This window comes from Salvelinus sp. IW2-2015, linkage group LG1 (assembly GCF_002910315.2).
Source record: "Salvelinus sp. IW2-2015 linkage group LG1, ASM291031v2, whole genome shotgun sequence".
In the NCBI taxonomy this organism is placed as follows: Eukaryota; Metazoa; Chordata; class Actinopteri; order Salmoniformes; family Salmonidae; genus Salvelinus; species Salvelinus sp. IW2-2015.
Genome location: NC_036838.1, coordinates 57,704,642 through 57,713,372, shown reverse-complemented (window position 1 = coordinate 57,713,372; position 8,731 = coordinate 57,704,642). Strand labels below are relative to the sequence as shown.

The window sequence follows — 8,731 nt, the reverse complement described above, 5'->3', positions numbered from 1 at the left end:
GAGAGAGAGAGAGAGAATGGAATGGAAAATGTGTTCCGCTATAAAACTCACCTTATCGCCTTTGTCTCCTCTGTCTCCACGTGGTCCCTGCTCTCCTGGGGGGCCCTGAGGAGGGAGGAGAGACTGGTGAGTATTCAGGTACATCTGAACACTRGATGTACGTCCAAAATACCACCMTATTCCCCATATAGTGCACTACTTTTGACCAGGACCTCAAAAGTAGTGCASTATATAGCGGAATATAATGCCATTTTGAACGCCAGCACACACATAATACAGGACGCTATTAAAGATGATAAAAAACAGTGGGGACATGTTCAAATGGTTTCCATACCAAAGGGCCTCCAGGTCCTCTTGGTCCTACGACCTGAGAAAGAGGAAACAGAAGAAGAACTAGTCACATTGTAGTCAGTCGTGAGGTTTTGTCTACGTTCAATCCAGGTTTTTTTTTATATCTCATTTACAACTGCGACCTGGCCAAGATAAAGCAAARCAGTGCGACACAAACAACAACACAGAGTTACACGTGGGATAAACAAGTGTACAGTCAATAACACAATAGAAAAAAGAAAGTCTATATACAGTGTGTGTGATTGATGTTAGAAGGTCCACCTAGCACTTATAATGACTTTAAAACCAGACACAGGAAGTCCCCCACCCCAAAAAATGATGTTAATTTTCTCATATTCTTTTGAATTGGACACGTGAAATATAAATCTGAACTTTCTATCCCCTCGATGTGCTGAAAACAATATTTTTTAATATTGTTAACGAGTTTAAGGATAGCTGTCAAAAAGTTTATTTCCCCTAATAGTATACCGTTGCTAATCACATACATTTCAAGGGCAGGCATAATAAACGACCACAAACAATGTCCTGTTATTTCCTGGAAGAGAATGAAAGAGAGAAATAGAGAAAGAAAGGGAGAGAGATAGATAAAGAGAGAGAGAGAAATAGAGAAAGAAAGGGAGAGAGATAGATAAAGAGAGAGAGAGAAGTAAAAGAAAGAAGGGAGAGAGTAGAAAAGAGAGAGGAGAGAAGTAGAGAAAGAAAGGGAGAGAGATAGAATAAAGAGAGAGAGAAGTAGAGAAAGAAAGGGAGAAGAGATAGATGAAAAGGAGAGAGAGAGAAGTAGAAGAAAGAAAGGGAGAGAGATAGATAAAGAGAGAGAGAGGAGGGTAGAGTAGAATAAAGTATTACATGTGGTAGAGACAGTGGGATCGACCTCAGCTCCCTCCTCACTCTCTCTCTCTCTCTCTTCTCCCTCCTCTCCTCTCTCTCTCTTCTCTCTCTCTCTCTCTCATCTCCTCTCTCTCTCTCTCTCTCTCTCTCTCTCTCTTCTCTCTCTGCTCATCTCTCTCTCCTCGCTCTCTATGTCTCTCTTCTCGTCTCTCTCTCCCTCCTTCTCTCTCGGTCTCTCTTTCTCTCTCCCTCCGCTCTCGGGGTAATGTCTCTCTTCTCTCTCTCTCGTGCACTCCTCTCTCTCTCTCCCCCGCCTCCGTCTCTCTCCCTCCGCTCTCTATGTCTCTCTCTCTCCTACTCTTCTTTCTCTGTTTGCAGCTTTATACAGTAGGGATCTGAGACTATGCTGAGAGGGAATGAAGGAATGGAGGGTTTGGTTTGGTTTGCTGTCCTGACCTCTGAAGTGGGCTAACCCTAAAACCGGCAAGCCAGCTCTAATAAACTGAAATAAAGCCAGGCAAAATAAACTGAATAAGTGGGTTAAATGTGTAGTAATCCTAAGACGGTGACCAGGGAAAATGGACTCAAAGTAGGCCAAGACCTAACCTGGGGTCCAATGGAGTTGGAAAGGAGTGGGCTTGGATCTACCGGACCAACTAGCAAACTAAGGGCTGGAACCTATCGCAGGCCAGCTAATGGTTCATCTTGTTCACCCCTTATGGTGCTAATTTGTTAAAGCATTTGAGCTGCGTGAAAGATGCTGAACAAATCAAAGGTGTATTGTTGTCCATGGCAATGAACGACCTTAACAGCCTTCCACGACCTCTGTTCGTGTCATTACCAAGGACAATGCCACTTACACGGCAGGGAGAACGATGCAAACCACCAGTAGTTTGAATACTACAACTGGAGTCATAGGTGGCCTTATTAAGTGGCCTTAGTTGGTCAAGCGTTGAGTGCCGGGGAGAGGGAGATGGATTACAAACGATGACTTAAACAGCAATACCCGTGGCACCGGAGGGTGTCACCTGAATGGGTTCCTGGAGTGGGCTCACATGTTGCTCTACAAAAGAAAACAGGCACAGGGGAGGGGGGTGAGGTCGAGAAGGGAGGACAAAAATGCTTCAGTAGGTTGTGGAGTCAAGTAGTGATAATGGCAAAATGTAGGCCTGGTGTTGTCCTCGAACCGGATGGTTATGGGGGATTGAAGCAAGCCCCTCTAGGAAATGGGCACAGAGGGACAGAAAAACACGTAAACAATGAATAAGAGCCAGCCAGAGGGGCAAAGATATGAAGACCGTTGATCGGGACATAGGGTGGGATGTGAATGGTGGACCGTGAGTATCCGCAAGGAAGATAGGTGGGTGTAATGTGACCGTTTATCGGGGAAGGCAGTAGGTGGTAGGGTAATGTTGGACCGTTTATAAGCAGATAGAGAGTGGTGTATGTGGAACGTTATCGCAGATAGGTGGTGTAATGGGACCGTTATCACAGATAGGGGTGTAATGTGGACCGTTATCCAGATGGAGGTGGTGTAATGTGGACCGTTATCCCAGATAGGTGGTGTAATGGTGGATCCGTTAGTCGAGGGCAGATAGGTAGGTGTAGGATGTGGAACGTTATCCAGATAAGTGTGTGTAGGATGTGGAGTCCGTTATCGCAGATAGGGTGGTGTAAGTGGACGCGTTAGGAGTTTACACTCACATCTGTGGGGATATTCTCACTGGGGGTCACGCTTTTCTGACAACGCTGTTGGGAAGGAAAGACAGGGGTGAAGCAAAAACAACATGAGTGATTCTATTAGAAGGAGAGAATAGCACCAGAGAGAGGACCTGCATTCACCCTGATTAGATTCTATAACTGTCCTACCCCGTCTATAAAGACAACAGTGATATGACGGCAAGGCAAGTCATTTCCTCCGAAGACAAACAGAGAAACGAACACCAACAAGACAAGTGGAGACGTAACATTACAAAATGAATTCCTAGACCTACTTGCTTCACATCCAAACTGAAAAGACTTTTAACTAGACCTACTTTGCTTCACTCCAAACTGAGATCCTTTTAACTAGACTACTGCTTCACTCCAAACTGAAGATCTTTTACAAATATCACTTATCACTTCTCTGTGCGGCTGTGTAGTAACATCTGGGGCAACATAGTGGAAAACAGGAGCAAAGAAAACTGTCATGTGTAGATTCGCAGGTAAGACCCTTTCTCATTAGAGACATAGGATGGGTATGTGCTGTGTATGAGGCTGGAGAAGACATTGTTATTAAACTGTCTGACTGCTGCTCACATAAAAGACATCACTCTAATCTGTCAAAACACAGAGTTTAGCTTTGGTATTAGTCCAGGTTCACAGCTAATTGAAGCCTCACAGACACACAGACCACAGAAGACAGACAAACACAGACAGACAAAACAGACACACAGACAACACAACACAACAGATACACAAACACACAAACACACCAGACACAACAAACACAGACAGAACACAGGCACACAAAGACACATACATACCCACACAAACATTGTCTCACCTTAGCTCCGGGGGACCCTGTTGGTACGAAGGAAAGAGAGCGATAAAAAGGAGAGAGAGAGAGAGAGAGAGAAGAGAGAGAGAGAGAGAGAGAGAGAGAGAGAGAGAGAAGAAGAGAGAGAGAGAAGAGAGAAGGAGAGAGAGAGAGAGGAAGATGGATGGATGTTAAGATAATGGTGGTGAAATAACCTAATCGCTCCAACCTACTGGAAAGTTTTCTGTTAGGAAGGGTGCACTGGTCATGGCTTTAGACTTTCAAGAGCAGACTCTGAATAACCTCATTACTGTTATTCTAGAGATTTTTCTATCTCAGAGAATGCATCTAGGCGCAAGTTAATTGTCACCTATATCACCTATATAAGAGTGCACTGACTGGGCCCTGGTTATGGCTCCTGGTCAATAAGGAGTAGGCAGCTATATTAGAGAAGAGGGTAGTCATTTAGGAGACAACTAGCCAGAATGTCTAGCCAGAGATGAAAAGCATGTTGCTGAGACCGACCAGCCACCGTAATGAGACGAGTAAGATGATCAAGATACCCCCCAAAAACCAAAGAACCCATGCGGATTTGGACAAGAGTGTTGGTTGTAGCACCATCTCAGGAGGGGCAGAAGTAATGCAGGGGAGAGGGTGTACATACAGCAGGAGATACAGTACTCAAAGTAGAGTAGTGCAACAGTAGAATCAAATACAGTACTCAAGAGTAAAGTAAACTCCAAATACAGTACTATCAAGAATAAAATGGTACTCAAATACAGTACTCAAATTATACATGTAATACTAGATACTCAACATACAGTACTCGACATACTGCAAATACAGGTACCTCCAAATACAGTATCTCAATCAGACACGTCCTCCGAAGTAAGATATCTCAAAGTACATCAGTCACTCAAATAATACACGTTACTCTACCAGCTAAAGTACTCAATCTATAACCAGTTCCATCTCTTCACATACCTCGCGTATCCTTCTCATCATCCATGCCTACTTCCAAAGTTTACAAGTATTCTCAAACTCTCCAGTTACTCTCTCTCACACCATCTTCAATCAGTACCCTTCCCTCTCCTCGATCTACTCTACAAGTAGTTCTCCATACCTATTACTAAGTAAAATACAAATACGGGTGACTCAATACAGCCACCTCGAAAAGTCTAGACGCTACTAGCAAATATTCCAGTTCACGGTATCAAAACAGACAGACGGCCTCAACGATGGCATGTAGTGTAGAACGCCACAAAGTAGTATGGAGTATTGGGTATCAATATAGCAGTGATACATTGATGTAGCCTATCAGTGATTCTTGTCTGGGTTCATATGATTGACTAGGTACTCAAATTGTACGGTTTATCTCAATAGTAGAAGTATTTTTCAATATACAATACTCAAATACTGGAGATGGGTGATCTCATAATAGTATAGGAGGTATTGGGCACAATTGTTACATGGGTACTCTTGTCTAAATTAGGGTTCTTAGTGTACCTGTGGTTCGGAAAAGTGTAACTAGGTTACCCTGATCCCTTTGATTTTTGGCCCTGGTCTGAGTGTTGTAATCCTGTATGAAGGTGCTAATGACTAAAGCACTCTGAATATTCATTCTATTGTTATACGAACGTGAGAGACGAGAATCAACCCTATGGACGTATAGGTTATGTCCTGTAATAAAACATTTGATTGTAGAAAAAATACAAAACGACATTCTGCTTTCCAAAGAATAACTCCAATTCACGACACAGTATCCGATTGACCTACCGAGACTTTGATGTATTGCACTGCAAAAGGCCTTGAGATTGAGAGAGAGCTGTAGTTGAACTCAAATTCATCAATATAATGGGTCTGGTATGGACAACAGCTTACGAGAAGGTACTCAAGTCTTATCACAAACTAAGAGCACACCCTCTCATTGGTTAGGATCTTCCTACAGCCATACCACCCAAGGATGTTAAAAAACACCCTTAACGAACTGACACAAGTCTCTTGGTTGACAATGCACCGCAAATGCTAATTTAGTCGAATGAATTGTTTGTGATACTACATAGCCTAGCACACTGTCAATACACATATAGAATAGGTTGAAGGTCCTATCCACTATCTTTGAGCCCTTAATTCACACCTGAGCGTCTCTCAACCTGTGCCATTAGATTCTCTCTTCTCGGAGTTGCGTCATTGACGTAGTTTGCTTTACGTTCATAGCGATTTAGTTTGAAGTGAGCAAGTTAGGTCTAGTTTAAAGGATCCTTCCAGTTGGAGTGAAGCATGTGGACTCTCTCCTCATCTTAATTCCATCTCTGCTCTAATATCTCTCTCTTCTTTCCCTCTTCTAATTCTCTTCTGTTCTCGAGAATTATACTGCTCTCTACTATCCATTTCTTTTTGTTCTTGCGTCTTCTCTTCTCTCCTCTTGTTTGCGGTCTTGGTCAGTGCGATAATATTCTTGCACTTTTGCTCCTCGCTCTAAGTTTTCATATCACTTCGAATCTATTGATTCCTTAATACAGACAAGTTGGGTAGTACCAGCTTCTCTATTTTAGACAACTTCTAAATCTCTCTCCATCAAGTGCTCAACCTCTGCGCATTGGACTTCTCTGTCCTCTTAACTGAGTACCTTATTCTCTATTTCCCTCCATCAGAATCTCACTCATTCTCTATGTTTTGTCTCGTCCTTCACTCTGTCTTCCTCCTTTCCTCCTACGTGCTTCAAGTGCACACTTATTATTAGAGCGGGAACCAGCCAGTCACTACTCACCTCACAGATGTCGCACCAGTGAAACTCTCATAACATTGATGTCTCTTCGGATCTCTAACACTCACACTCATCCTCAGTTACTCCTTTGGATAACGTCTGCATCATTACACCACTATCTGCGACCCTAATCAGGTTCACACTTTAACATTACCACCGTCACTACCTATACCTGTATAACGGTTAGCCCACTATGTACACGCACCTATCCTTTGGATGTGTGTTTGTTCTTTATTTACCGTCGTTTGTTTGGTTTTTTTGGGTTTTTGCTGGTGGAAGGTTTGGTGAGTGGCGGGTGTGTTGTTTGAAGTAGTGGTTTGGTGGTTGGTGGTGTTGTGGGTGGTGTCGGTGGTTCGGTTGGGGTGTTATAGTGATTTTTGTTGTGTTGTGGTTCTTATTGATGAGGTCTTTGTTCGGTGTGGGTTGTTGGTAGGGTTCGTGTTTTGTGGGTGTCTTGCGTGGTTTGGTTTTGGTTTTTCTGTCGTGTTGGTTATATCTTTTTTCTTTTTTGTGTTTTTTGTTCGGTGGTTGGGTTGGGTTTGGGGCTTTTTTCCTCTCAGCAGTAGTATCAGATCCCTACTGTATAAGCTGCAGAGAAAGAGAGAAAGAGAGAGACATAGAGAGGGGAGCGAGAAGAGATGAGGGGGAGGAGGGGAAGAGAGAGAGATGGAGAGAAATAGAGAGGAGGAGAGAGAGAGAGAGAGAATGAGGAGATGAGAGAAAGAGAGATGAGGAGGGGAGAGAGGAAGAGAGGAGAGAGAGAGAGCTAGATAGAGAGAGAGAGAGAAGAGAGAGAGAATAGAGAGAGGCGAGAGGAAAGACTAGAGAGATAGAGAGAGAGAATGAGAGAGAGAGAGAGATGAGAGGTAGGAGGAGAGAAGCAGCAGTAGAAGAGGTAAGCAGAGAGGAGAGAGGAGATGAGAAGAGAGGAGGGAGAGAGAGGTTGAGAGAGGATGTGAGGAGGAGTGGAGTCGATCACTGTCTCTAGCCACATGTAAAGGACTTTATTTCTACTCCTACTCCTCTCTCTTCTTTTCTTATCTCTCTCCTTCTTTCTCTGCTTTCTACTCTCGCTCTTTAATCTATCTCTACTCTTTCTTTCTCTATTTCATCTCTTTATTATTCTCTCTATCCTTTCTATTCTCTTACTTCGTTGCCTTCTCTCTTTATCTACTCCTTTCTTACTCTCTTTATTTCTCTCTCTCTTATTATCTGTCTCCCTTTCTTTTTTTAGCACTCTCTCTCCTTTTATTCTATCTCCTCTTCTTTCCTATTCTCTTTTCTTTCATTTTCGGAATATACCCCGACATTGTATTGTGGTCGTTTATTAGCCTTGCCCTTAGAAATCAGTGATGATTCATGACGAACGGTTAATCTATTAGGGGAAATAATTGAATTTCTGACCAGCAATATTTTAAACCCCGTTACAATACTATTAAATATAAGTTTTCAGCACATCGAGCGGATGAGAATGAATTTATAGGTTTCACGTGTCCATTCCACAAGATGAAGAAATATTACATCGGATTTTTGGGGTGGGGACTTCCGCTGTGTCTGGTTTTAAAGTCATTATAAGTCTAGGTGCCTGGCTGGTGTAAATGGTTTGTAACCTGGCTGGTGTAATGGTGTGTAAACGCTGGCTGGGTGTAATGTGGTACCTGGCTGGGTGTACGGTCGTAACATGGCTGGGTGTAACGTGCGTAACTGGCCGGGTGTAAAACGGTGCGAACCTGGCTGGGTGTAACGGTGCGTAACTGGCCGGGTGTAACGGTGTAAAAACGGTTGTAACCTGGCTGGGTGTAACGGTGCGTAACCTGGCTGGGTGTAACGGTGTTCCTAATGGCTGGGTGTAACGGTGCGAAACCGTGGCTGGGTGTAATGGTGCGTAATCCGTGGGCTGGGTGTAACGGTGCGTAACCTGGCTGGGTGTAAACGGTGCGTAACCTGGCTGGGTGGTAACGTGGTCTAACCTGGCTTGGTGTAACGGTGCGTAACCTGGCTGGGTGTAGTGGGTGCGTAACCTGGCTGGGTGTAACGGTTGCGTTAAACCTGGCTGGGGGTGTAACGGTGCGACCTGGCTGGGTGTAACGGTGGCATAACCTGACTGGGTGAACTCTTTTTGGTGATTCAGCTGAAGGACACGAATCAGCCTTGACAGAGTCAACGTTACTCCCTTCCTGGCTGCAGTGTGTGAGGAGGAGTCCCAGAGGTCCACAAAGTTCTCAGTATGACCTTGCATCACGTGACAGAGCCAGCCGGGTGGG

General features: G+C 44.0%; 1 long non-coding RNA gene across 1 annotated transcript in view; it reads right to left on the bottom strand.

Moving 5' to 3' along the window:
• The window catches only part of LOC139022550 (uncharacterized), an 11,729-nt gene extending 11,338 nt beyond the window's left edge, over window positions 1–391 (bottom strand). The window contains exons 1-2 of the long non-coding RNA XR_011480735.1: window positions 335–391; window positions 52–105 (exon numbers count right to left, since the gene is read on the bottom strand). This is a non-coding gene — a long non-coding RNA (uncharacterized lncRNA). The remainder of the gene's footprint in view (window positions 1–51; window positions 106–334) is intronic.
• Between the last annotated feature and the right edge of the window lie 8,340 nt (window positions 392–8,731).